This window comes from Hippopotamus amphibius, chromosome 6, assembly GCF_030028045.1.
Source record: "Hippopotamus amphibius kiboko isolate mHipAmp2 chromosome 6, mHipAmp2.hap2, whole genome shotgun sequence".
Lineage (NCBI taxonomy): Eukaryota > Metazoa > Chordata > Mammalia > Artiodactyla > Hippopotamidae > Hippopotamus > Hippopotamus amphibius.
Window position 1 is genome coordinate 162,947,924 of NC_080191.1, and position 27,744 is coordinate 162,975,667.

The following is a 27,744-nucleotide window of genomic DNA, read 5'->3' on the forward strand; positions in this document are numbered from 1 at the left end:
TGGTTGCAGAGAGTGGTGGCTTCTCTTGTGGAGCACGGGCTCTAGGTGCTCGGGCTGTAGTAGTTTCGGCATGTGGGCTCAGTAGTTGTGGTGCACGGGCTTAGTTGCTCTGCGGCATGTGAGATCTTCCCGGACCAGGGATCGAACCCATGTCCCCTGCATTGGCAGGTGGATTCTCGACCACTGCGCCACCAGGGAAGTCCCCATACATGTAATTTTTGATGACTGGGTATTATTCCATCATAGGAATGTACCATAATGTTTAATCTTTCTTTTTGGTAGCTGTCATTTGAGTTTCTAACTTTTCATCATTGTAAACAGCACTGTGATGAACATCCTCCACCAGATTCTTTATTTGCACCTCTGATTATTTTCTAAGATAGACTGCTTGGACATGAGCTTGCTTGCTCAAAGTGCAAGAACCTTTTTTCACCCTTAATTTCAAAATAATCTATGGTCACTGAAGAAAATTAGGAACATATGGAAAAGTACAGAGAAGAAAATAAAAAAACTACCTGTAGTCACTTGCAGTAACCAGTGTGAAATTTGTGTATCGTATCTGTGCATCTGTCTATCTTTCTAGCCCAGGTATGGGCAAGCATTTTCTGTAAAGAGCTGGATAGTAAATGTATGAGACTTTGCAGGCCTCATACAGTCTATGTCACATCCTTTCCTCCTCCTCCTCCCCCTCCTCCTTCTCCTCCTGCTCCTTTTCTTCTTCCTTCTCCTCCTTCTTTTTCGCTTTAAAAGATATAAAACCATTGCTGGCTAGAACCATTACAGTCCTAGCCTCCAAAGTGGGGCCGTGCCATGCATACTATTTTGTATTGTTCTCCTCCACAAGGTAACTACCTCCTCACTGCTCCTTATGGTTTTCTGTTTCATGCTGCCCAGATGTTATGAATGGCTTCTTGCTGGAATGCCCGTGACCCCTTGGCTCTGCCTCTGACGTAGAATGTAAAGCATTTTTTATTGTGCATGTTTGCTGAGATGTCTCTTTCCCGCATCTTATCCATCTCTGTCTTGCCAGCCCCAGCCCAGTGCAGAGTGGTACTCAGTTGATGCTCAGCAGATTTGTGTGAGAGTTTATCCCTTCCAAATGCCTGTGTTTAGAACATTGCTTTTCAAGACTTATTTCTTGGGTCATTTGCATCAGTATTACCTGGGACTTGTTGACATGGAGATGCTCAACCCCACCTCAGCATCTGCGTCTTAACGAGTTCCTGCAGGGATGCACATTAAGGTTTGAGAAGCATCACTCTAGTGCTCACCTGCGCTCTTCCGGGCAAATGTTTACTTGCAGGCACCCCTTCTGCATTCTTTCCATGGGTGGAAACCTCTTGGGGGTGGACCATGGTTGTGCCCTGATGTGGACTGTCGTGACTGGCCAACAGACTTTGTTTCACAGCCTCCACCTTACCTGCTGGAGCCTGTATGGCTGCCATTGCTTTTGGCTGGGGGTAGATGTGATGGTGGATGGAGCGAGACCTTAATTAGTACCTGTTGTGTTCCAGGCCCCGTGCCAAGATCTTTACACACATTTTCCCAAGGGGGAGCCGTGGCGATCTCAGCCGGAGAGGACGTAGGAATCTTTAAGGTCGATGATTCTTTTTTTTTCCCCCTTGAGTTCTTTTTTTTTTTTAAGTTGAAGTGTAGTTGCTGTACAACATTGTGTGAGTTTCAGGTGTGCAGCGTAGTGATTCAGTATTTTTGCCGATTATGTTCCATTATGGGTTATTACAAGATAAGGGGTATACTTCTCTGCACAGTGAATCTTTATTGTTTCTTTGATATATAGTAGTTTATATCTGTTAATTGCTTACTCCTAATTGGCCACTGCCCACCGTGGCCAGTGATTCTTAAGCTTTAGAATCCGTCAGAGAATTTTAAAAACATATACACACACAGCTCCCGGCCTGGTCCTGAATCAGAATTTCTCAGAGCTAGCCCAGTCCCGAGTACTTAGAGAAAATTCCCTAAGTGTTTTTGCCAGGCTTCCCTGGTTAACGAACCAACAGTCTAAGCCAGTATCCAGTTAGACAGATGAGGAAAGTGAGCTCAAAGAGATCTCCGAGCCTCCGGGATCACCTAGAATTTAGTCGGAAGCCAGGACGGGATCCCGTGTCTTCTGCCTGAGGACACAGCCCCTGAGCTGCTGCCAGCCTGCAGTGATGGGTGGCAGGTAAACTGGGTGAAGAGATGTCACCTGGTCTCCCGCACAGACGTGTCCCAGGGCGGTGAGAGGCTCGGCAGCCTGGGTGTGGAGGACAGACGTGGCGACGTGCTGCTCTCCCCTTTTGTCCCCACCTTTGTCCTCCTTCCTGATGCCAGCGTTTGGGGCTGTGTTCGGAGAGGCTTGAGCACCCTCCACGGCTCCAGGTGGCATCTGATGTCCTTCACTCTGCAGAGTGGTGGGCGGGCAGCACCCTTCAAGGCAGCTCGAGAATCTGCATTCCCCCTGACCTGTCACTGTCCCCTCGGTGCCAGGGTTTTAATGAGAAGTCTGGTCAGCCCTTGTTTCCAGTCCTGCCTGCCAGCGGCAAATACAACGGGATGTTGGCTGGGGCTTTGCAAAGACCTCCTGTGGAAGGATGCACGGGCATCACGGAGAGGTCAAGGGTGCGATTAGCACTCCGATGACGTGGCAGGCCGGGATGGGGAACAGGAATAGAACGAAGTACGTGATAGCTGCCCTTTATCGAGCACTCACTGTGCCAGGCACTCTGCCTGAATTTTATTTCTGTTACCCTTTAACAGCCATGAGAGGCCGGGGTTTGATGCTTTCCATCCAAGTGGCAGGCTGGGAAGTGAACCCAGTTCTGCCTGATTTCAAAGTCCACGCTCTCAGTTGTCACATGACACTGCTTCCCCAGATGGTCCTGTGCTAACCCTTCTCACCCGCTGCTCCTAGGGATTTAATCAGGAAGCCCACAGAGATAGATTGAACTCAATATCTAAGAACACATGGTAAAAGATATCAAAAAATGAGTGCCGAAAGACTTTTGGTCCTTGGAAGGGTTCAGGGAGACATACTGTGCCTCTTGGTGGGAGACTGTCAGATGGGGATTCGACTGGCCAAGATGTGTAAATCTAACTGGAGGATCCAGTCATAAACCAATAAAAAGTATAATAGGTGAAAATGTATATATTGAGCACTGGAGAGGCGGTGGATTTTTGATTTTGTATGGCCTACTTCCAGCTGTGAGAGCTGTGCTGTGGTGGATTCTGAGGGCCTCCAAGAAACCACACCACGACTGTCAGGCTCTGGGGTGTCCTGGATGTGAGGACCTGCCCACAGGGAGCTCCTCGGCCAGGAGGGGTGGGAGGACATGCTTCCATGAAAAGACAGACTCTCCAAGAGCAGACAGTGTGGGGACAGTGGACAAGGGTATGTCCTATGGGCTTAGAAGAAGGGCTAGTTCTGTGAGCAGGGAATTGTGCTTTTACAGTATTGGACTTGAATTGGGCTTTCAAGCATGCTTAGACTCCTTCAGATGGAGCTCACTGACTATGTGCTGGGAAGGCAGGTCGCGCCCTGCTGTGGAGGGCCTTGGATGATAAGAAATGGAAGAGTGAGTCTCTGGGGCTTCTTCTGAAAGTTATAGGGATCTGTTAAACCATTATTTTGCAAAGTAGCGGAGAAAGAGCAGGGATGTCTTAGCTAATTCCATTAGCACTTTGCTGTGTGGCTGTTGTAGCTGGATTGAGCAGAGCTTACCTCTAAGGAGGAGCAGGGGCGAGCTGGAAGGAGAGGTTGGGCAAGGACCTGTCAGGCAGAGGGAGCTGTGTAGGTAGAGGTTTGGGTAAGACTCGACTATCTCTGCAGGCTTGAGGTGTGTAAGGGTCCCACATCTCTTCGATCTCCTTGGTCTTGATCTGGATTCAGTGCCTTGGTGAGTGGAGCCAGAAAGAGCTGGGAACTTCCCCGTACTTTGGCCTTTGTCTCTCTGTCTGATACCTTCTAGTAACTGAAAGCTGAAGAAGCTCTTGGAAAAGTTCCTTTTCATCTCTATTTTTTCATCCCCCTTTTCTTCAGCATGAAATAGATTTCATTGTGTACTACTAAGCTATCAAGTGCTTTATCTTCCCCCACTTCCAGCCGGGAGAACTGAAGTGTGTTTTAGCATCTGTGGGAGTGGTCCAGGGATGCTGGCTTATGGGAGATGTGCACTGCTACCCGTGAGGAGGCTGGGCATTAGCAGTGGATGGCATGGCTTCTGCTGTGCCAGTACTTGTGTAATTATTTGCTTGTCCTTGGCCTGCTCTTAGGCTAAATATTTTGAGGGCAGCCTCCATGTGTTTCCAGCTCTGTGTGCAAGCACTTAACACAGCATAGTGCCTACATGAATTAATTGCTCAGTACATTTTTGCCAGAGGTGTGAATGAAGGACTCCCTTGTCTGCCTTCATATACTTATACCCAATGTAAGTTACTTCTTACCTCCGGTTGTAGTAAAAGACCATTAAGGACGGGTGTGAGAATGCCTGGGAAGTCCCCTTAAATTCTTAGGCTAGAAAGTTTTGAAGAATTCACGGAAAATTCTCATGGGAGTATCTGTGTAGCTGGCAGCCAGGTGGACACTTGCTAAAGTGTAGCAAACTTACAAATGTGGGCCAAGGCATACAAGGCACAGCTATATTTAAGTAGCTGATCTCAGTGCCAACCTTGGTTCCAATTTCAGGATGTCCAAACAAAGAGGCAGGAGCGTCCATGTGTCTACAAGAAGGGTTGGGGTAAGAGGAGCTGATCAGTGGATGTGATGTTAGAAGAAAACTTAGGCTGTGTTTTTTCAGTTGCACACTAGACTCTAGGTTTCTTTTTCATACAGGATAGCAAAGCCATGTCCCTAAATCATGGAGTTGCTGCATGTAATGGGGAAACTGGTACATCAGGTAGCTGAATTGGATCTTAGATCTTTGTTTCATGACAAGGTCATGATCCAGTCCTATGTGAAGCCTCCCCACCCCTGTGCCTCTTCTCCTTTCCAAGCACAGGAAATTTGGCATCACCCCATCAAGTTTATGGGGGCAGTTTTGGGTGGATGTGCAGGGAAAATTAGCAAATGGACACAGAACTGCAGAAGGCAGGCCCCGCTGTGCAGGAGAGATATGTCCCTGGCAGAGCTGCTGTCCTGGGCCACTCACCGGAGAAGCCTGGCTGTATTTGGAGAGTCTCAGGGGGGTGGATGCTGAGACGCGAGTCAAGGGTGTGAAGCCGGAGCTACTGCCTCCCTTAGGTTTGTGGTGATGGAGCTCAGACTTGTGGGGTTTTGGTGGCTCATGCTGTGTGATCCTTCCCTACTTAAAGCAAGGACCCTGTGGAATGTAAAGCCCTGGGAGATACATGCTGAGCCAGGGCCCACGTTTTGAAAGGCTCTAAACTCTAAGTTGGTGACATCTAAGGTGTTGGATGGTATGAGAGGGAGTCCTTTAAACACCAGGGCAGGTGCAATGTGAAATTTTGGAAATTCCTAAAAACAGAAATCCGTAAGAGTGCTGCTCTGAGCTCTGAGAAAGGTTCACATGTGGTCACTGGCCTATATCCTTTGCCCCGTTTGCAGAGATGCCTTCTTTTCCTATCCCTTTTGGTGGCACAGGGAGAAAAGGCTTGGGTTTTAGAGCTAGGGAAGCCTGGTTTTGAGTTTGTGCCCAGTTACTCTACGAGTCTGTGACCTTGGGAAGGTGGTTTCTCTTCCCTGAGCTCCAGATTCTTCGTCTGTAAAACAGGGGGAAAGCATCTTACCCTGCAGGGTGGTTGCGGGAATCGGAGAGAAAGTCTATCAGGGGTGCTGTGTGCTCTAAGTTATGTTCCTGCTCCCCCGTCAGCTCCCTGAGGTCAAGGTTCAGGTCTGACTCACCCCCACCCTCCCTGTAGCACTGAGCACATACGTGATACATAGGGGAAGCCCAGTAAATGGGTCTTAAGTGACCAAAAGAAAAGTAATTGGGGACTTCCCTGGTGGTGCAGTGGTTAAGAATCCACCTGCCAATGCAGGGGACACGGGTTCGATCCCTGGTCTGGGAAGATCCCACATGCTGCAGAGCAACGAAGCCCGTGTGCCACAACTACTGAAGCCCACGCGCCTAGAGCCCGTGCTCTGCAACAAAAGAAGCCACTGCAATGAGAAGCCCGCACACCACCATGAAGGGTAGCCCCTGCTCACCACGACTAGGGAAAGCCCATGCACAGCAACAAAGACCCAACACAGCCAATAAATAAATACATAAATTTAAAAATAAAAAGTTTAAAAAAAAAAAGAAAAGTAATTGGGCTTATGGCTGGCATTCTCCTGGCCTTAGAAACTGGAGAGAGGAAAAAATGGTTTAGGAATGGAGTGTCAGGCCTGCGGGTTCCTGTTTCCACATTCAGGGTGCAGGCTGGGATTGCCCGGAGCCACAGTTCCTTGAGACTTACCACCTCAGGCCGAAATCTGCCTCCTTTAATTACCTCCTTTCCAGGGAACAGGAGTCCTTGTTGTCTGCCCAGAAGCAGCTAATTATAGCTCCAGCCTCCAGGCCCTGGTGCGCTTCTAGGCCACAGGACTGCGCAACCTGACTTGTCTGTTGATTTTAGGGTTTCCTCAGGGATTCTTTACATTTTCAAGTTTGCATTGGGGTTTACTTTTTATTTTGAAGCCAGTGAAGAAAACTGAGGGACAGAGAGTGTTCAAAATTCTATAGGAAGATGTTAGGAGAGAGTTAAAGAGCTTGGGGAGAGAAGGGGGGAGGGGAGGTTTTAAAAGGGGGCAAAGTGACTTAAAAGGGGACCGGTTGTGCATTTAGTATCTCCACGAGAGTGTCCTTTTGTGATGATTTACCTGAGAAATCCCCTCCACATTTGACCTCTATGACCACTGGGTCATGCTATCTGGAGCATTTCCTTTTTCCTTTGAAATATTATTTTTATTATTTTTCAAAATCTTAAAATTGTTCAAGTAGATGCTCATAGTAAAAATACAGTAAAACACTACAGAAATATTTATTTAAAAAACCCCAAAAAACAAGAAGAAGAATTTCTTGTCCCATCTCTCCCTACCCCAGTCCTTTCCCCACTTGTAACCATTTTTCGTTCTTTAATTCTTCTAGTGTTTATTGTCATATCTGTAAAGAGTATGCTTCTATCTTTAGTTTTTAAGTTATTAGTTTTAGGTGTGCCTATTGGCTTTTATGATAGGCAAGGACTAGCTCATATACACACTGGCACTTCCCATCCCCCGTCCCAATTTTTGACAGTTGGGTCATTTCTTTTACTCTCTCTGGGTTAGCTTCCTTTGTAAATTTATATAATGTGCATGCATCTCTGTTCCTTGCCCTCTCAGCTTTTGGTCGTATCTGTTTACCCACCATTTTGTAAGATGAAGATGCTGAGGTTTCTCTGTACCTTTCCTCTCTCATTTTTACTCTTAAAATTTGTCAGTTATGTTTTATGTTACCTTTTGCATCTCCAGCTTCTATAACAGATACATGTCTACACGCACTTTTATAAGGTTTTGTAACCATACTGAATCTTCTGTGCTGTGTCTGTGGGTTGATTTCAAAAACTGAAAGCAATCAACAGCATTTACATTATGATTTCTAGGTAAATATTGCTCAAGGGCTAAGTCATGTGCTGTGGTTTCATTTCCTTTTCTAGGCTTCTGAGGTCACCACCTTTAAGCCACTCACAGGGCACTGAACTTTCCCTTAGTTAGCATCAAAATCTAATAGATCCTTCTAATTCTTCTCTAGTTGCTTAAAATCATCCCAGCTTGTTCGTTTTACTTCAGTGCTGAGCCTCTTGCTTTTTGTTGTTGTTGCTGATATTCTTGGATTTTGAGGGTTGTGTTTTTTTGATTGGGAGAAGAAAATTAAGTAATTAAGTATTTCCTACCATATCCTATCTATCTTCTGTCTTTCTAACTGCTCTCCTGCCTGCTTGGTGTCTATTCTGCGTTTCTTTTGAAGTTCCATCAACGTTTCCTTTCATTTTGGACTGGTTTCTCCAAATTTGCATCATGATTTCTCCTGCAGTCGTTTGTTTTTTCTGGAGTTTCTGATTGCCTTCTGTTTTTTAAACTCCTGTGTCTTTATCATAGCTTCAGATATTTCCAGGCTGTCATGGGGGAGTCCTGAGTCATGCCATTAGCTGTTAGTCATGATCATTATTATTCAAAAGAAGGTATATTATTCAAATATTATCTACCAGGACTTTCTTATACTTGGTCATACTAGGCAGTTTTGCTTGCTTTTTTCTTTTCTCCAGTGAGTATTCATGAACATTTTAAGGTTATTTTATAATTCTCATTTCTTTTTTGGGGGAGGGCTGTACTACGGGGCACGTGGGATCTTAGTTCCCCGACCAGGGATCAAACTCGTGCCCCCTGCAGTGGAAGTGTGGAGTCTCAACCACTGGACCACCAGGGAAGTCCCATATAATTTTCATATTTTTAATGGCCACTTATATTCCATTGAGTCAATGTACTGTTTTAAAATGTAGCCATTTACCTATTTTTGGACTTGGATTATTGCCAATTACCTGCTCTTCTAAATAACACTGTTGTGAACATTTTAATGCATAAGGCCTTTTTCATTAGTCTGTTTCATGAGTGCTTAGTAGGGAAAGAAAACTGGGGAACTTGGGTCATCATCATCTTTGAGGACATATTCCAATGACTATGCTTGTGTTGGGTTCTCATAGAGATCACCTGGTGTTTCTTATTAAGAGACTTTTTTCTTTTTGGGGAGAAGAGCAGTAGGAAGCAGGAGAGAATTACCACCTCTGAATCAGCACGTTGAGTTTTTTGGGCAGCTTTCGGAAGATTTAGTGTGACATGGCAAACCTGATACTGCCTAGAAATCCACGGAGTATCCTATCACCCTCTTTCATTGAGTCCTCTGGGGTCAGCTGTGGCTCTGCGACTTGTGCCTGTGATGCTCTTATCACCCACAAACTTCACGTGATAATTTTCTTGGCCAAGTATTATTCAGCATGATCACCTGCAACTGGATCATCTCCCTTATTCACTGAAATTGTCTCTCAGTGACTGTTAGAAAAATCAAAATCTGTCTCCAAAATCAAAGAGGTACTCCCATTGAGAATATTCTACAAGATCTACAGCTGCTTCTTCACAAAGTGTATAAGGAAGGGATTTGAGGAATGGCAGAATTATTAGAATAAAGGAACCACTGTGAAGAAAGCCACAGTCACGAGGAGGCTAAATTTTGATGTATTGATGAGACCATCTTATTGTTTTACTGTCACCCTATGGCATGCATTACTTTAAAACTTCATCAGTTTGGCAGCATTTACTCTATGGTATTTACAAAGTCTGTGTCATAATTACATAAAAATGGGATCCTTTTTTTTATTTATATATTTTTTAGCTTTGGCTGCGTTGGGTCTTCATTGCTGCACATGGGCTTTTTCCCTAGTTGTGGCAAGCGGGAGTGTCTCTTGTTGTGGAGCACGGGCTCTAGGTGCATGGGCTTCAGTAGTTGTGGTACATGGGCTCAGTAGTTGTGGCTCACGGGCTTCGTTGCTCCAAGGCATGTGCAGTCTTCCCGGACCAAGGCTTGAATCCGTGTCCCCTGCATTGGCAGGCGGATTCTGCGTCATTGGGGAAGCCCCAGCACTTGTTTTTGAAAAGCTTTATAATTCATTGGCAACACTGAGCACATGCTAAAGGACATATTCCCAGTTACACTATGGAAAAATTCTGGGTTTAATGAGTCACAGTCCAATTATTTTGGATAGTGGGTGATAATATTATATCTAAGGTGATGATGAGACACATAGATCCAGAATATCACAGCTTCGAGAGCATCTGCTCCAACAGCCCCATTTTAATATGAGGAAAAGGGGACCCAGAGGGGAGAAGGACTCCTTCAAGGTCATATAAGTGGTTAGTAGCAGAACCAAGTTTAGACTTCATACCTCCTCACTTCTAGTCTGTTGGTCTTTTCTTATACCATCTCTTATAATTGAAAACAGTTGCGATTTTATTTCTAGGTGTGTAAACGGTAGTTCTTGGGGCTGGAAGTTAGAGAACTTTTCCACCATCTACAGAGATGCAGAATAGTTAACAGTGGAGAGAATACATTTGCCTGGAATGGAATCAGCAAGAACTTAAGCTCTGAGACACAAGGAATCATTTCTGAGATGAGGGAAAGTGGTGGGCAAGCCAGGGTCGTTTCTTAGGGTATAGCTGGAGCCATGCTGTTGTTACTGGTCTTCAGGGAACTTGGGGGGTTTCTTCTTGGCTAAGACACTTCCATTCTCTAGAACACAGATTCCACATCTATAAAATAAGAGAGTTGCATCTTATGGGCTGGGCTTTGTAGACCTTTCAGCTCTGAACTCTGTGAGCCCATGATTCTGTGTTATGTCCTATGTTCAGGATGACTTGGGGAAAAAAAAAATCACCTGCTTTGGTCTGGCTGGGAAGTAGGTCAGAGCTTGGCAGATATGAAAATGTGGTTGTTTGCAGCTGTGAGCTCAGCCTGGGTTCCCCTTGTAGACACCAGCCACAGGAAGGATCTGATGCTCAGAGGTGGAGAAGGGTGTAATTGTAGCCCTGGGGCTGCAGGAGATGGGGGTGATCGATAGGAGAAGGAGACCTTTAGGGGTGGATGGGGATGAAGGAAGCACAGCTGGTGACTGGTAAAGAAAGGGGAATGACATTTATTGGCTGCTTATCTTGTGTGGAGCACTGGCAAATATTCTTTTTTTTTTTTAAACTCCTCCCCAACACACTGGGGAGTAGGTGTCATTAGTTGGATTTTAAGGATGAGGAGACTGAGGCTTGGAGAGGTTTAGTTGTCCACTGTTAGGCTGCTGGTAAGTGAGGGTAGAGGGAGTCGATATTGGGTCTCACTTCAAATCCTCTTTTTATTTCACAGTCAAGTGTGCCAGGCTCTGTTCTAGGTGCTGGGATATAGTGATGAAAGAGACGGGCAGAGTCCATGACCTTGGAGTGCTTGCAGTCTAGGGGCTGAGACAGACAACAGACAACTAAACAGATCCATGCTTTCAGAAAGTGAGAGGTGCTGCCCTGGAGAGGACAGCAGCATGAGGACACAGCGATCGGGAGAGTCGTATGTTGTGCTTTCATATCCTGGTCCATAAAACTGCATTAAAGAGACGCGCTTACCCAAGGAAACCAGACAGCCCTGGATTGAGATTCTTGAGGTTAGAATTCAGTCGTGGCCGATGTGACTCAGCTGTGTTACGTGGCGGAATCACCTCCCATCGCTACTGTTGGAGGAAGTCATCCCTGTTCTTGCTACTTCACTGGATGATGAGGGAGAAGGAAGTGGATCAATTTGATGTGAAAGGTTTTTAAGACCCTAATAGGTTATAAAAATATAAGGAGCTGCTTTTAACAGCTTTGGCTAGCGTTTAAAGGGGTAACTTCTTACACTTATTCACTGCCCCTCATGTACTTTGAGGAATTGTGTGCCTCGGTCATTATTTTATTCCTAGATGGAGGTCAAGAATGAGGACGCCCCCATGCAGTCTCAGGAACATTTGGATTGGATTTGTCAAAACTGGGAGACAATTGGAGGCATGGAACAGATAGCTGGCCTCTTGCTCGTGTCCTTGGGGGTGAGGATGGACTGGAGGGGCAGCAGTGGGGTCAGGGAGATGGATTAGGCAGCTGGGGGAGACGGGAGTCAAACGGAGTCTGACTGCAAAGCTGCACACAGCAGGGCGCTCGGGCAGCAAGTGCTTATGGAAGGCCTACCATGTGCCAAGTCCTCGCTGAAGAGGGAGAACTGTAAGAGATATTGTGAATCACTTCGTCATTTGCTCTGTTTGCCTTGTGTGGAGTGTTCTCAACTCTGAGAAATCGCGTGCTTCCAACCCCCAGGGAGCATCCTACCCAGTAATTAGTACCCGTCCTGCTCCAAAAAGTATGTAAATCAACATTTAGTTTAGAGGTGAGTTGTCCTTATAGGCAGAGGTGATGTGTGTATGTGTATAATCTCCTATCCTGAAGGGGCATTAGCTCCGCTATGGGGAATCTTTTTGTTGCTGGATTGTGGGGAGGTTCAAGGGGTCCTAAGGGAGGGATTGGGAAAATTGAGGTGGTGTGAGGACATTTGGGGGCCTCGAAACAGAAACTGAGCAAGGACATATTTAAATATTTTAGCAATCCGTGTTGCCATATCTCTGTGTGCTGTGAGCATCAGATTTGCATGTGGTTATTCAGTTATCTTTTAGTGTCATCAGTGTAATGATTGACGTGCACACGAAGCACAGAGGAACGAACGATTAGAAAGGCTTTGATTAGAATGGCTTCATGGGCTCAGGGAGGCTTGAGTTGGGTTTTGTAATATGAATAGGAGTTTGGTAAAAAAACCTTTCTAGGCAAAAAAGGAGAACATGGATAAGAGCACCAGTGTATGAAACAGCAGAGGACGTGACTGGATGTTTGAGGGGCTTAAGGGATTTTATGCCCAGGCGGCAGTGAGCACAGCAGCTCCACTGAAAGAGCAGGGAAGAAAGGTAGAAGAGCAGTACATCTATGTTATCCTTCCCACAAGAGAAGTGAAAAGATCCGGGGGCAGAGGGTGTGTCAGGCAATTTTTATTTTTATTTAAAATACAGTAGTTCCTCCTTATCTGCAGGGGATAGGTTCCAAGACCCCCAGTGGATGCCTGAAACGGTGGACAGTGCTGAGCCCTTTATAGACTATGTTTTTTGCTATACATACACATTTATGATAAAGTTTTAATTTATAAATTAGGCCAATAAAAGATTAACAACAGCAATAATAAAATAGAACAGTTATAACAATATGCTGTAGTAAAATTTATGTGAATGTAGTCTTGCTCTCAAAATGCCTTGTATAAATTTAATGCCTTTTCCATCGTAACTAAGTATTTATCATGCACTGTAGCCATAACTTTTGCAGTTTGAGGTGCGACAGCAGAACTAGCATGGATTTCATTTTCCATCTTCACAATTTCATAGATTCGTTCTTCCTGTATGTAGATCTTAGCAACCTCAGCATACAATTTTTTTTTCCTTATTAGGTGGAGAACCTTTCACCTTTGATTATCAGTATGTACACTTGCGCTTTGGGCTATTATTACGTAACAGAAGGATGACTTGAACACTGTCACTGATACGGAGATAGTAGATCTGATAACCAAGCCGGCTACTGACTTAAGAGCTGGACAAAGGGGTGTTTCACTCTGGGGGTGAGATTTCAAGAATGGCTCTCAATTTAAAACCTGTGAACTGTTGGTTTCTGAAATTTTCCATTTAATGTTTTTGGACTGTATTGACCATGGGTTACAGAAACCGAAGATAAGGGGAGGAGGACAGCAGTAGCTTCCCTGGGCCAGGTGTTAGGCCGTTTGCACACATTGTCTCTGATTTCCCAGTAACCCTGGGAGGTAGGGATTTTTATCCTTGCCGACACAGCAGATGTTCGGATTTGTCCGACTGCAGAGCCTGAACGGTCCACCCCTCCACCACTGTGTCCCATGCACTCGTAGTGAAGTCTGGGAGGAATGCGTGCTTCTCTTGTGACTTGTAACAAAACTGGAGGCGTCAGTGTTCTGGTCTGCAGAATGGGGATCGGAGCCCCTGCTCCAAGAATTGGCAGCAGTAAGGGAGGAGGAAGCCTCCGTCGTGCCTCCCAGCCCCCTCAGCCTGCCCATCGCGGGAGTGATGCTTCAGTCTGTCTCTCCTGCTGTCCCTGAAACTCTGACTTGCCTTCCCTCTCCTGAGACCGCCTCCTGATGGTGACAGAAAATATGCTGATCTATGGACACTGCGTATATCTGGTCTTGTGACAGGGCTTTCTCAGAGCAAGTCAGTACCTTGATTCCTGGTTAAGATTTGGCCTCTGTTGTCACTTGACTTTAGGGAGAGAGTGTGTTGGTCATGTGCCCTTAATATTTATTTATTCATCTTTTATAAAGTTACTTATTTATTGGCAGCATTGGGCCTTCACTGCTGCGAGTGGGCTTTCTCTAGTTGCGGTGAGCGGGGGCTACTCTTTGTTGTGGTGTGCAGGCTTCTCATTATGGTGGCTTCTTGTTGCAGAGCATGGGCTCTAGGCACGAGGGCTTCAGTAGTTGTGGCACGTGGGCTCAAAATTTGTGGCTCATGAGCTCTAGAGTACAGGCTCAGTAGTTGTGGCTCCCGGGCTTAGTTGCTCCACCGCATGTGGGATCTTCCTGAAGCAGGGATCGAACCCATGTTCCCTGCATTGGCAGGCGGATTCTTAACCACTCTGCCACCACGGTAGTCCTGCCCTTCTTATTTCTTACTTTCCATTAATGTTTGTGTTCTCTCCAGCAATAAAAACAAGGAGGACAAACAAAACCAACCGAGAGGCAGCAAAGCGTGGAGGAAAGGAGCACAGGCTTCGAGCCAGATGGCCTGTATTCAGTTCTCAGCTCTGTCACTGTTTACCTCTGTTTCTGCCTGTACCTCAGTTTTCCTGTCTGTAAAATGGGAATAATGATAATGGTGCCTACTTCATAGGGCTTGTTGGGAAGGTTGTATGAGTTAATATTGGCAGCAGGCCTAGAAAATTACCTGGCACATAACAGGTGTTTGTTAATCAACAACAGTGATGTTTTATAAATGGACCCTGCCTTCCAAGGCCAGGATGTATTAGTGTGTTCTGCTTTTTCTTTAAAACCTGGCAGATGAGGGCACGAGTCTGACTTCTGCTGTGTGGTCAGAACAGAAAGGTGATGCGTTCACATGTGTGGTTGGGTGGAGACTGGTTGTGATGGCTGATTTGCCAGAAGAACTTTACTGGCTGTGGAAAATGTGTGGCTGAGAAATGCCAAGTGGAACAAAGATTTGTCTTTTGCTCATAGAACAGAGTTTGGATTAAATGGCATTTACAGTGAAGTTTATGTATTTAAAAATTTTTCCTGGCGTTGTACTCTGCAACCTGTGTGTCAGTAGTTTTATCTGGCTGGGTCAGTCCGTGGGTAATTTTTAATTTGGCTTTTAAACAAATCAGGGGTCACGTAAAAGGAGACAATACAAGATTTGGATTGTGACCGTTAGGGTTTACGGCTTTGCTGTGCCACTTACATAACTCCATGGGTGACCCGCTCTCGCCACGCCTCCCCCCCTTCCCTCTTCCTCCATCTAGGGGCCTCCGCTTTCTCTTTTTCTTATTATTTCTTCCCCACTAAAATTAGGTGCTGGATGGTCAGATGAGCTCCTTCCTGTCTGGGGTCTATGAGTGGCCCTCATTCTTGTTCAGTTAGCTGCAGAGTTTTGAAGGAAGTTTTTTTTTAAGTCAGGTTTTTGGATGGTGACCTCGGTCAGCAAAAGAAACGAGTTGATCATCTTTTTTTTTTTTTTAATTTTAAATATTTTATTTATTTATTTATTTGGTTGGTTGCCTTAGGTCTTAGTTGCGGCAGGTGGGCTCCTTAGTTGTGGCATGAGAACTCTTAGTTGTGGCATGAGAACTCTTAGTTGTGGCATGCATGTGGGATCCAGTTCCCTGACCAGGGAACGAACCCAGGCCCTCTGCAATGGGAGTGTGGAGTCTTAAGCACTGTACCAGCAGGGAAGTCCCACAAATTGAGCATCTTAATTTTTTTTCTCTCCATTTGGCAATTGTGCCCCTAAGAAGTCTTCATTTCAGCCTCACACCTTTTCTAATCTCCCCCAATATTTCTTCGTCTCATCGTCAAAAGCCGAATGAAAGCAAATAGTTATTACCATTCCGATCTTGGGAGCTGGGCGGGGTGGAGGAGATTTTAACTGTTAAACTGTAAGTGGTCAGTCCAATACAGGATGTTTTCTCTGTCCCATCTGTGGAACGGCCATGGAGCCCTCAACCGTACCATCTCCCAAGCTTACTCATGTCCTGGCCCTGCACCTTCAAGTCTCTACTTAAGTCTGGTGGCCACATCTTCTGTGGTTTTTGTAGGGAGACGGGAAGAATAGTGGTGTTGGAAATTAAAATACTAATGTTAATGTAGCCACTCAGAGTTTTATTTGTCTTGTATGTGTGTATGTAGGCATAATTGGAGTTTATAGTATGATAAGCTCATAGGTGTATATTTATAATGTAGGGAAACTTCTTGGTGATACCTTGCTTCTGTGTAATACTTAAGTGTTTTCACTATTTTGAGTTTTCAATAGGTCTATGAGATATGCAGAGTTGGGGTTATATTTTTATGGTAGGGAAAAGGGAGGCTCAGAGAGGTAAAGTGACCTGCTTGAGAGCTATGTGAGTGGTAGGTCTTCTGATCAGTGTTTAATAGAGTTGTTTTGTTCTAAGAAAATTAGAGAGATTGACACTGTTTTTGAATTTTGAAGGAGGAGAGGAAGTTTAAAAGGAATGGCAGTTATGCTGTTTATATTAATATATAAATTACTCTACCAAGGGGCCAGTCAAAATATGACCCAAGACTTGAACTTTAAAGTGTAGTTGATAAAGGCAAAGAACCATGGAAACTTCAGTAATTTTCTCAATGATATGACAATTCATCCATCCATCCTTTCGTCCATCACCTGTGCATTCATTTCAGCATATTAAAAAAATGCAGTGTGTCAGCTACCGTGCTGACTCCTGATTCGTCAAAGTTAAATCACAGTGACACGTGCCTGGGACTTCCTTGGTGGTGCAGTGGTTAAGAATTCGCCTGCCAATGCAGGGGACATGGGTTCGATCCCTGGTCCGGGAAGATCCCACATGCCACGGAGCAACTAATCCTGTGTGCCACAACTACTGAGCCTGAGTGCTGCAACTACTTAAGCCCATGTTCCTAGAGCCCATGCTCCGCAAAGAGAAGCCTCTGCACTGAGAAGTACGTGCACTGCAGCGAAGAGTAGCCCCCGCTCACTGTAACTAGGGAAAGCCTACGTGCAGCAACAAAGACCCAGCGCAGCCAAAAATAAATAAATAAATAAATTTATGGGGAAAAAAAAAAGAATGACATGTGACCGTTGAGGATTTAAAATGTGGCCCAGTTCAAATTGAGATGTGCTGTAAGTGTAGAATACCAGATTTCAAAGGCTTAGTATTAAAAAAAAAAAAGTAAAATATTAATAAATTATATGTTCATTACCAACGAAATGAGTATGGGTATACTGGGTTAAATAAAACATGTTATTGAAATTAATTTTTCTTGTTCCTTCTTGGCTTTTTAAAAAAGTGGCTGCTAGAAAATAACAAATTGCGTATGACACTTGCATTATCTGTCTACTGGGCAGCACTGCTCTCTAAGCTTACCGCCTAGTAGGGGAAGTAAGATGCATACTCACATAGCCTTCTCTGACAACATGCCATCCCTCTTCTTTGCTTCTCTGTCTTTACACTTGTCTCTCCTTCCTCATCTTCTTTTGGCCTCTTATCCCGTTTCAGTCTGACAGAAGCAGCTCTTGCTCAGGTCTGTGGGGGCCAAGTTCATTTCTTGTTAGCACTGCTCTGATCTGGCCTTTGTGGTATGCTCGCTCTTGACCCCTTTTGCTTCCTTCATTCTTCCCCTGCATCTCTGTCCTCATATATGTAAGTGCCTTTGGGATGCTCTGATTGGAAATCTTAATGTTATTTTTTTTCTCTTAGCATTGTCACCTTCATGAATGATAGCAACGTCTGTCTGCTCAATCACCCAGGCCTGGAAACTGGGACTCATTCTGGATGCTTCCTCCCTTTACCTCACCTTTCTATCCATTCATCCTCAGACTTTATTAAGTCAACCATGGTAACTACTCTTACTTACCCACTATAGGTAGCTATACCCTACCTACCAGCCTTTGCTGCCCTGCCTCAGTTCAGACCCTCCGCATCTCTCTTCTGCAGGGTTTCAGTAATGCTCTACTGGCCTTTGTTTGTTTTCTAAAAAAATATCTATTTATTTATTTACTTGGTTGTGCTCGGTCTTAGTTGTGGCAGGCAGGCTCCTTAGTTGTGTCATGTGAACTCTTACTTGTGGCATTCAAGTAGGATCTTGTTCCCTGGCCAGGGATTGAACCTGGGCCCCTGTGCACTGGGAGTGTGGAGTCTTAACCACTGCAATACCAGGGAAGTCCCTGGCCTTTGTTTTTCATTCTTACCCTCCTTTCCATTCTCTGTTCTTCCAGGGTGATTTTCTAAAACATGCAAATCCGTTCATGCCAAATCTCTGTTTTTAAAATCCTTCAATGATTTTCTCATTCAGGATAAAATCCAAAACCCTTTGCATAAAACAGAAGACTGTGGGGAATTTGGCCCCTGCTTCTTTTTATCCTCATCTCACTGATCCTCTGCTCCCAGAATATTCGTAGGATTCTCTGTAGCCTCCACGAGTTAACATACTGTTTCTCTGTCAAAACATCACTTCCCTCCCACCTTATTAGGGTAGCTTACAGGTTCCTTTCAAGACTTTGCTCTGATATCACCTCTGCTTGGAAGGTAGCTCTGAACCCTGATAACACCACTTCCCCCATTTTTGGCTCTTTATTGCATTTGGTTGGCTTTCCTTGAGGGTGAGGGTTACTCCTTTTATTTCTGTATCCTCAAGTCCAAAATAGGTGTGCAAGAGATATTTGTTGAACCAATAAACGTGAAATAAAAAGGGTAGAGATAAGGCATTGCGAAAATTGTGATGAAAATTCTAGCTGGGTAGGGATGGGAGCAGGGAAGGCCCCAGGAGAGGTGGCATTTGAGCTCCACCTTCAAGTCTAGTGGCTTTGGGTTGGGAGGATGCAGAGGAGACCCTGGTGGCCATCATCAGTGTGCTCTGTTCTACAGCACACAGGTGTACGGGCGGGGCCCCGCCCTGATCAGTATTGTCATCACCAGAGTAAAATCAGGAGAATGATCTCTGGAGTCCACCTGGCCTAGTGTCTGTCTTTGGTCCTGAGCTGGGTTGTATAACTGAGCAGAGCCTCCTTCCCCCAGGGCACAGCTGGCATGACAGCAGGCACCCCATCCTTGCTCGTGAGCTGCCCTGGTGGAAAGGAATGCAGGTTGGTTGCTTGAATTTTCATCTTTACTTCTCCTTTGGAGCTGCCTTTCTGGAGAGCAGAGGTGACCTCAGCAGCCAGAGCCAGAAAGAGCAAAATGAGTCATCTCAGGCCCTAATGAGGTGCATGAGGGACCCTTCCTGGGAGTGAGGGTCAAGTGAGGTCGTGCTGTGCCTGGGGTGAGTTTTGCCTCGGGGCTCCAGGCGGCACTGGAGCAGAGCTGAGCTAATTTTACCCACAGGAGCTGACTGTGCCGAAGGGCAGGACTTATGACATTGGCCTTATCATCCTGTGATGCCCCAAGAGCTCCCAAGGTACAGCCCTGTTATGTCTGGGCTGGTTTTGCTCCTCCCGTTTAATACCTTTTCCCAGTAGGTGTGCTTCTTAGCAAGCAGGATGCCAAGGTGCAGATAGCTTCGCATCTGCTGGGAGGCTGTGGAGCTGGATGTTCATCCTGCCTCCACCCCTCGCGTACCAGCCGTCTGACCTTCGGAGAGTTATAGAATCTGAGTCTCAGTTTCCTCCTTTGTGTCCATAAAACAGGACTTAGACCTGTGCCCTAAGATTGCTTCTAGGTTCCACACTAGCTGACACTTAGCAAGCACTCCTTGCATGCCAGTCGCTCTTGTAGCTGCTTCATCCAGAGTGATCTTCCTCTAAAGAAACCTACGAGGAAGGTACTGTTGCTATCCCTGTTTTACAAATAAGGAGACAAGGACAAGAGCAGACATTTCTGGAGGCCTCCTCTGTGGGGCTGCACAGAGCAGATGGGCTAGGTGTGCAGCCGGTATGCCTTTGAGGTACTGAAGTATTTAGTGGCAGATCTGGAAAACAAAGAGGTCAAGCCAAAGAATTCTCAGGAAGGAGTCTAATGATGCTATAAGCGTGCTTCATTTTATGTGAATTGGAGTTTCTGTTGATCATCAGCTGGTTTATGACACCTGCTACTTACGACCCAAGGGTCTGTGTAGTTCGTTACAGTAAAGTGAGCTATTTTTCTCCCCTTCATAGAGGCAAGGGAGAAGGTCTAGGTATAGAAGGACCGAGGTCTTACTTGAGCAGATCAGAAATAGACCAATGGTTGATTGGTTAATTGGTCTTTTTTTTTTTTTTTTCCCTTCCTGCGTGTTCAGGCTTACGTGCAGGAAAGACATGCCACATAATTTAAATGGAAAGGGATTAATTCAGGGAAAGAGATGCTCACAAAATTGTTGGAAAGGCTGGAGCAGTGGGAGCCAGGAGGCTACATCTGTAGCAATTGAGTTTAAGAATTTATTCCATAGCTACAACCCAGGGAGAAGGAAGATGGGATTGGGAAGCCCCTACGGAGACCTCTGGCACTTTTCTCAATATCCTCATGGTTGGTGGCGGGGACGTTGGATTGCCAAATGGAACGACATTTTGGCTCATGATTCCAAGACATTGCTTGCCAGAAGAAGGAGCAGCAGGGGGACTTTGCCTCACTTCCACCTGCTACGTCTCGCACAAGTACATCTTATTACTGGAACCTGATTTACTAGCTTCAAGGGAGTGTGGGAAATGTAGTTTTTAGCAGTCTGCTTCTGCGGCACAGGTAGGCACTTGAGAAGGCATGAGGGAACTTGGAGCCAATTGAGAGAATGTATCTGCCACTGACACAGTCATTTAAAAATGCCCAGGGTTACCATCCCCAAGTACTTAATATGTACAATTAGTTATAATACTGTAATATAGCTGGTATTCTACTTAATATTTGTTTATTTAGATAAAATGTATAACATTAATATACTTACTATCTCAAAGAACGGGCCACTTGCCCAATCTCAGTTTCTGAAAGTAGTTCTCATTAGTTTTGACAGCAGTGGTCGATTTGTAACTTTCCAGCTCAGTTTAATGTCCTCCTGAGAGGCATGCCCTGGGCAGTTATCTTGTTTACATAATTTGTTCATAAATGTTTATTAAACACTTATTATGAGCCTGGTGCTGTGCTAGATTTGGCACTGTGGGCAGAGATAAGTCACAGATTCTCCCTTTGGGAGGCCTCCCTGGAAAGGGAATATGTCAAGTACATAGTGAGAATAGCATGGGGAAGGTCACGATTGATGTCCCAGATAGCAGGCTGAGCAAATCCAGCGAAGAGAGACTATTCTGGCTGGACCGAAAAGCAAGGGAGGTTTCATGCGGGGTGACGGTGGTCCGGTGATTTTCTGTTGGGGGCGGTAACATCACTTTAAGGAGCATTTGTGAATGTGGTGGAGTGTTTTTTTTGTTATCTCAGTGCTGGAGGCCAGACCACCGTTGTCATTTACTGGTCAGGGCAAGAAATGCTAGGTACCCTGTAATGCATAAGACACTGTGGAAATAACTGCCTTTCTTCAAAGAGCGATCTCGTTCTGGTTGAGAGCTACCAGTAGGTGTTGTAGGATTATCTGTGTTTGATGTTGTCATGGAGAAGGGTAGTAGGTCAAGCAAAGGCAATAAGAGCTAAGAGTTCAGTCTGAATAAAGCAAAGAATGTGTGTTGAGTGGTAGCAGGAGGGAGTTTATGGTGGAAATAGAAGACTGATTCTGAGCTATCAAGAAACTTGAGATAATTGATAAAGCACTTGGATTATTCCTTGGCCATTAAGAAGCCACTGAAGATATTGGTACAGGGTTCTTGAGAGGAGATTCCTAGCCTCATCTTATTGCTGTGGATCAAGGAGACATCAGTGATGCTTTTTTTTTTTTTTTTTTTTGGCTGCATTGAGTCTTCGTTGCTGTGCTCGGGCTTTCCCTAGTTGTGGCGAGTGGGGAGGCTTCTCAGTGAGGTGGCTTCTCTTGTTGCTGAGCATGGGCTCTAGGTGCATAGGCTTGAGTAGTTGTGGCACACAGGCTCAGTAATTGTGGCACACGGGCTTAGTTGCTCGCCAGCACGTGGGATCTTCCCAGACCAGGGATCGAACCCGTGTCCCCTGCATTGGCAGGCGGATTCTTAACCACTGTGCCACCAGGGAATTCCCCAGTGATGTTTTTTGAATGAATGAATGCCCCAGACCAGGAAAGTCCCCAGTGATGTTTTTTGAATGAATGAATGCCCCAGACCAGGGAAGTCCCCAGTGATGTTTTCTGAATGAATGAATGCCCCAGACAAGTTGTTTACAGGAATTGGACCAGGTGCTACTTGAATTTTGCCAGATCTAGGATCCCATGATCTTGGGAGAGCCTGGCGGTCAGCATTTGGACTTTAGGAGAATGCATGGAGAGGGCATGGCCGCCTGCTACTCAGATACAGTCTGGATGTGGATCCAGATAAGAGTGCTGTGGTCAGGTAGCAGTTGTAGTTGCCTGTGCTAAAGAGAGATGCTAGTGTCTTCAGAATCTTGAAGGAAAGAGAGATTTTTCCATTTCCCTCCCTCGTGGAGCCTAGGCCATGAGGCATGTAAGATGTATACTGTGCAGTCGGCATTAATGCTTGTACATCTTGAGTTTATTAAAAATTGCCAACCCAGCCAGCAATCTGCTGACAGGGTTCGTGCGCTGTGACCACGACTGCAGCTGTTCTTGGGGAGCAGCTTGCTGGTCTGCGTGGTGATACTCCACACGCCATTCTCTGTGCTGTTCTGTAGAGTCCTGGTGGCTTTTTGACACTCAGGTCAGTCCCTCTTCCTTCATTCCAGATGGGCTTGGGAGTTTGGGAGGGAAAGTTCAGGATGGAACTAACCAAACACTTAAGTAAGATGTTGCCTTGTTAATTCCCCTCTAAGGTTTCATTTCTGAAGTCTTTCAAGGGGAGAGAGAAAGGGGTGTGTAGATACGTAGGATGACCTCAGAGCCCTCATTTTATGGCTCACGGAAGGAAACTGATGTACCCGGGGCCATGCAGTGAGCTGGCCAGGAGGCTGGCACCTTTTATAGCAGGGTTTCAGTTGCACTCTTCTCCTGGGGGAGCGTGTAGCGTGTATGGGTTCTGGAGCCAAAGCCCTGTGCTTGGCTACCCTCTGAGCCACTGACTCTATTCCCTACCCTAAGGTTCCTTGTTTATGTAGAGGGTGTCATGGTCATATCTTATATTAACCTTTTTTTTTTTAATTTTAATTTTTAAATTTAATTTAATTTTTTAAAAAGTTTTATTATTTATTTATTTATTTACGTTTTGGCTGCATTGGGTCTTCATTGCTGCACGTGGGCTTTCTCTAGTTGCAGCAAGCAGGGGCTGCTCTTTGTTGTGGTGCGTGCGGTAGCTTCTCTTGTTGTGAAGCACGGGCTCTAAGTGTGCGGGCTTCAGTAGTTGTGGTGCACGAGCTCAGTAGTTGTGGCTCGCGGGCTCTAGAGTGCAGGCTCAGTAGTTGTGGCACACGGGCTTAGTTGCTCTGCAGCATGTGGCGGACCAGGACTTGAACCCGTGTCCCTTGCATTGGCAGGCGGATTCTTAACCACTGTGCCACCAGAGAAGTCCCACATTAACCCTTTAAAAAAGGTGTGCCATATGAAAAGCTTTGTAGGCTATGAAGAAATACAGAGATATTTCTTCCTCCCATGATGTGGATGTTTATGGACCAGTGATTGATGGGACCATCTTTAGCAAAAGGTTGGGGCAGTGAAGACACTGCTGACGACACCTGACCACAGAACACTCCCAAGGGTTCCTCTTCCCTACTGCACAGTAAAGAGGTCTTGCACTCAGATTTGGAGGCACAGGTCTGGGGGGAAGCATGGCCAAATCCTGGAGTTGGGAGGAATTGGGGGTACACTCTTGCCTGGTACCCTCAATGGCAGTATCATGGGAGATGTGACTGGAAGGATGGGTTGGGGCCCATCTTGGAGGCCCTGAGTGCCAGCCTGAGGGAAGTTGGATGTTATTTTTTGTGCAGTTAAGTTCAGAGGGCTCACCTGGGGAAGTCGTGATGAAATTGGGGGTTTACTGGCAGCACCTTCAGGATGTTCAGGGAACCTGGGGCACAACAGAGGTGAGAGACAGGGAATCTTGCAGTTGGAGGTGGGACCTGAAGATGGGATGATTCCCAAGTTTGGGGCACATTCTAAGATATTTTTTTCAGTGGTTCAACTTTTTACTTGAGGTTATAATAAAAACGATAATACTTGACAGCTGTGAATCTGTCAAGAGCTTTCACACCCATTAACTTCCTGGTTCTGTATAACACCATGAGGAGGTAGAAGGTGGGGTTGCTCTCATCCTTGTTTTACAAGTAAGGAAATTGAGGCTCAGCGAGCAGGGGGTATTTCTCAGGCCACTCAGCTGGTCCATGTGGAAGTCAGGTCCTGGGATGCCAAGTCTGACACTTTCTCCTGTGCCGATGACCTGGATTGGTCCATCCTGGACTGTCTTGGCTGACATCCTTGGAGGCCTGAGAGGGCCATGAGTTTCAGAGTTTCCAGAGACAAGATGTAATATTTCCAAAGGTGAGCTGTAGGGAACTTGGGACATGAAATGTGTTCTTCCCTTTAGCTCTTTATTGTGTTCATATTGTTTGTTTAGGTTGAAATGTCCAGGAGAGCAAGGAAGGAAGGGGATGGACCTCTGTCATTTGTTGAGCGTCTACTTTGCCCTGGATGCAGTGCTGCCTGCTTTTCATCTGTGGACCTAGATAAATTTGTAGATGGAGTGATCATAACACAGTATTTATCGTGGCATTCTGCTAAACAGCTTATGCATTAAGTTAGTTAATTCTCATAAACACTTTATTAGGTGGATAACAATATTATTTCCTATTTTACAGATGAGAAAACTGAAGCTTAGTAAGATTTAAACAAGTTGCTTCTGAGAACACAGGACCTAAATAGATTATCATCCAAGTTTTCTAATTTGAGACCTCTTTCTTTGCTGCTGCACCATATATTGCCTGTCTCACTGGTAAAAATGCAGAACTGCTTATCAAGGAGGTACATCTCAGACCTTGGAAGTCACTAGAATCAGAGCTGGAAGGTACTATGAAGCGTTCAGAGGCTGCTGGTTTTCAAGCTGGGCTCCCCTCCGTCTGGGAGACTCTAAGAGGGGCCTTGGGGTTGGGTTGCACGGTGGGGAGGTGATACATGGTCAGAGGAGCAGGAGGGAGGGGGCCTCTGGAGCCCAGTCTCAGCAGCTCTGCTTTTATCTTACAAGCTAAGCAACTGCAGAGCATTTTGCTGAAAGGAAAAGCTCTACTGCTGGGGAAGAGAAGTGTGAAAACCACTGTGCTGGCCCAGTCTGTCTTTGTGCTAAGTCTGAAAGGCAAAGTGGCTTAGCACAAGTCATAATTGTGAGGGTCCTGGAGCTTTTTCCCCTTTTCAACGAAATGTGTGTCCAGTCCACCTCCTTCTGAGGGGCCTTTGGAGCACTTGGCTGTAGGAGCACGCAGCCCCTGAGTAGCTGCAGAACCTTCGGCCTACTCCATGCACAGGATCCTTGACCTGTATCTTTCAACTTGGCTACGTCTCCCCTCTGGATCTTGGGAACTTCGCTGAGGTTAAGTTCCATCTCTGTGTAGACGAGAGTGGAAATTACAGCCAGTACCGTGTTACTTCCCCGGCCCGACCTTCAAAGACCTTGTCTAACTGAGTAACGTGTGATTATTGATTGTCTACTGTGTGTACAGACAAGGTTCCTGACGCCAAGGGTTTGTGGGGAAGCAGAACCGAATAAAGAACTTTTTCAACTGTTTTTGGAGATCATGGTGTTTGTTACATAGGATTATTATATGTGATAGTGATTTCAGTGTATCTCACAGAAATGGGATAGGGAGCATCTGGGCAGTAGGAAGGAAGGTTAGAAATTAGAGCGCGCGGTCTAGAGTTGCAAGGCGTTGCGTTTGCACTGTGAGTTCGTTAATCCTGGCCTCTGCCGTCTGTATTATGGGAGCCAGGCCGCCCAACTCACAGGGTTGTTGATGGGATTAAATGGGACGTGTGTGCAGCCTGTTTCCAGCAATGCTCAGCACAGGTTAAACACTCAATACATTGTAGCTGTTGTTGTTGCTATCTTTGTTTGGCAGCGAGGAGCCAAATAAATGTTTTTTTTTTAATAAATTTTTTATTTATTTATTTATTTATTTATTTATTTATTTATTTATTTATTTATTTTATTGGCTTTGTTGGGTCTTTTTTTGCCGTGCGCGGGCTTTCTTTTCAGTTGCGGCGAGTGGGGGCTCCTCTTCGTTGTGCTGCGCGGGCTCCTCATTGCCATGGCTTCTCTTGTTGCGGAGCACGGGCTCTAGGTGTGTGGGCTTCAGTAGTTGCAGCACATGGGCTCAATAGTTGTGGCTCATGGGCTCTAGAGCATAGGCTCAGTAGTTGTGGCGCACGGGCTTTGTTGCTCCGCGGCATGTGGGATCTTCCTGGAGCAGGGTTTGAATCCGTGTCCCCTGCATTGGCAGGCAGATTCTCAACCACTGCGCCACCTAGGAAACCCGGAGATGATTTTTTAAATCTGATCAATGGTGTGATCAAAGATTGCTTCTCAAAAAAGACTGTTTTTAGAACGAGAATCCAGCACCTTAGCCTCCAGCAATTATTTGGCTTTATTTTGCCTTGCTGAGTTATTGTTTGTCTCCACTCACCTGCCCACCTTTCCCACTAGTTCCCTACACATCCTCTAAGCTTGCTGTTCACTGGACATAGCTCCGCATCGCCTGGGCTCACATCTTTCCTTTTGCCTGGAATGTCCTTTACTCCTTCACCTCCCCCTTTTCCTGTCCTACCCTCTTAATAGCTGGCCCAGAAATCCATCCCTCTCATCAAAGGGGACCCTACTGAAGTCTCTTGTCCTGTATGGTGGCCAGCCTTTCTCTTCCATGCTTGTGAGCTCCTTGAAGTTGTCTGCATCTCAGAGCCCTTTGCTGTAGCATCCTTGAGGATGCAGGCACACGCTCACGGTAGGAATCGCACATCTGTGCAACAAATTAATTGTGTGCCTTCCTCCAACATTAAGCACAAGGAGGCAGGTGATAAAATGCAAACCAGAAAACAATCATCGGTGAGCTGTGTGTGCATCAGTCTTGGGAGTGGATTTCTGGGGAAGATCCGGCCCCTCTGTAAATAAAATGGATGACTTGGGTCTTTGCAGAAATTGAAGAGAATCCTGATGACTAGTGTGTTGGGGGAGGCCTGAAGGAAGCCAGGCCCCCACCTGTGCTCTCAGAGCTTCTTGGGTGCCCTCTGGCTCCTGGTGGCCTGCAGCAGGACCTCTGGTATGTAAATGGGCTTCTCTGCAGCCTGGGCTGCCCAAATGCCAGGCTGAGCGTCTGAGAGCTGGGCCAGAGGTTTAATGGGTTAGAGATTTCTTTTGGAATCTGCAACTTGAAATATCCTGTGCCCTTGATTAATTCATGCTCTGGCGCTTCCTTCGTGCTCTCTGGTAAATAGCTGCGCACTGTACGTTTATTTCCCTTGGGGTTGTTGCAGCGACTGGAGCCTGTGTTTCTAACAACTTCTTCAAGGAAAACATTGCGGGTCACGTTTTTTCAGAACTGAGACACTCAGGGGGGCTTCCCAGAGCCTGTCTCTATTACCTCCTTTTGGCCCTGCATTTGCTTTGAACCAAAAAAGGGTGAATTTGTCTTGAGCAGTCCTGGAGACGTTCGTGGAGGTTGAAAATCTGACAGTTGCTGTTGAGTTGCAAGTGCATGAGTGAGTAGCACATAGACAGAATGCTGTAGTAATACAACCCTGTAGAACATCGAATCATTTCCCTTCAGTTCCCAGAGCGTTAGTGTATCTTTGTCTTGACAATGACCTCACTGCTTTTTGTGTTTGTAATGGAATGCACAGTGATTGGCAAGTAATCACAATAATTCCCTACACTTTTGTAACGCCTACCCGTTTTCCAGAGGGCTCTCATTCAAATTATCTCATTTGATCCTGTTCT

General features: G+C 45.8%; 1 protein-coding gene across 5 annotated transcripts in view; it reads left to right on the plus strand.

Moving 5' to 3' along the window:
- LPP (LIM domain containing preferred translocation partner in lipoma) overlaps positions 1–27,744 on the plus strand; it is a 687,064-nt gene that overhangs the window by 28,266 nt on the left and 631,054 nt on the right. Inside the window, exon 2 of one of the 5 annotated variants that reach the window (XM_057738617.1) lies at positions 10,878–11,166. The exons of the other annotated variants lie outside the window; for them this stretch is intronic. The gene's annotated coding sequence lies outside the window, so the exon portion shown is untranslated. The remainder of the gene's footprint in view (positions 1–10,877; positions 11,167–27,744) is intronic. 5 annotated transcript variants of the gene reach the window in all.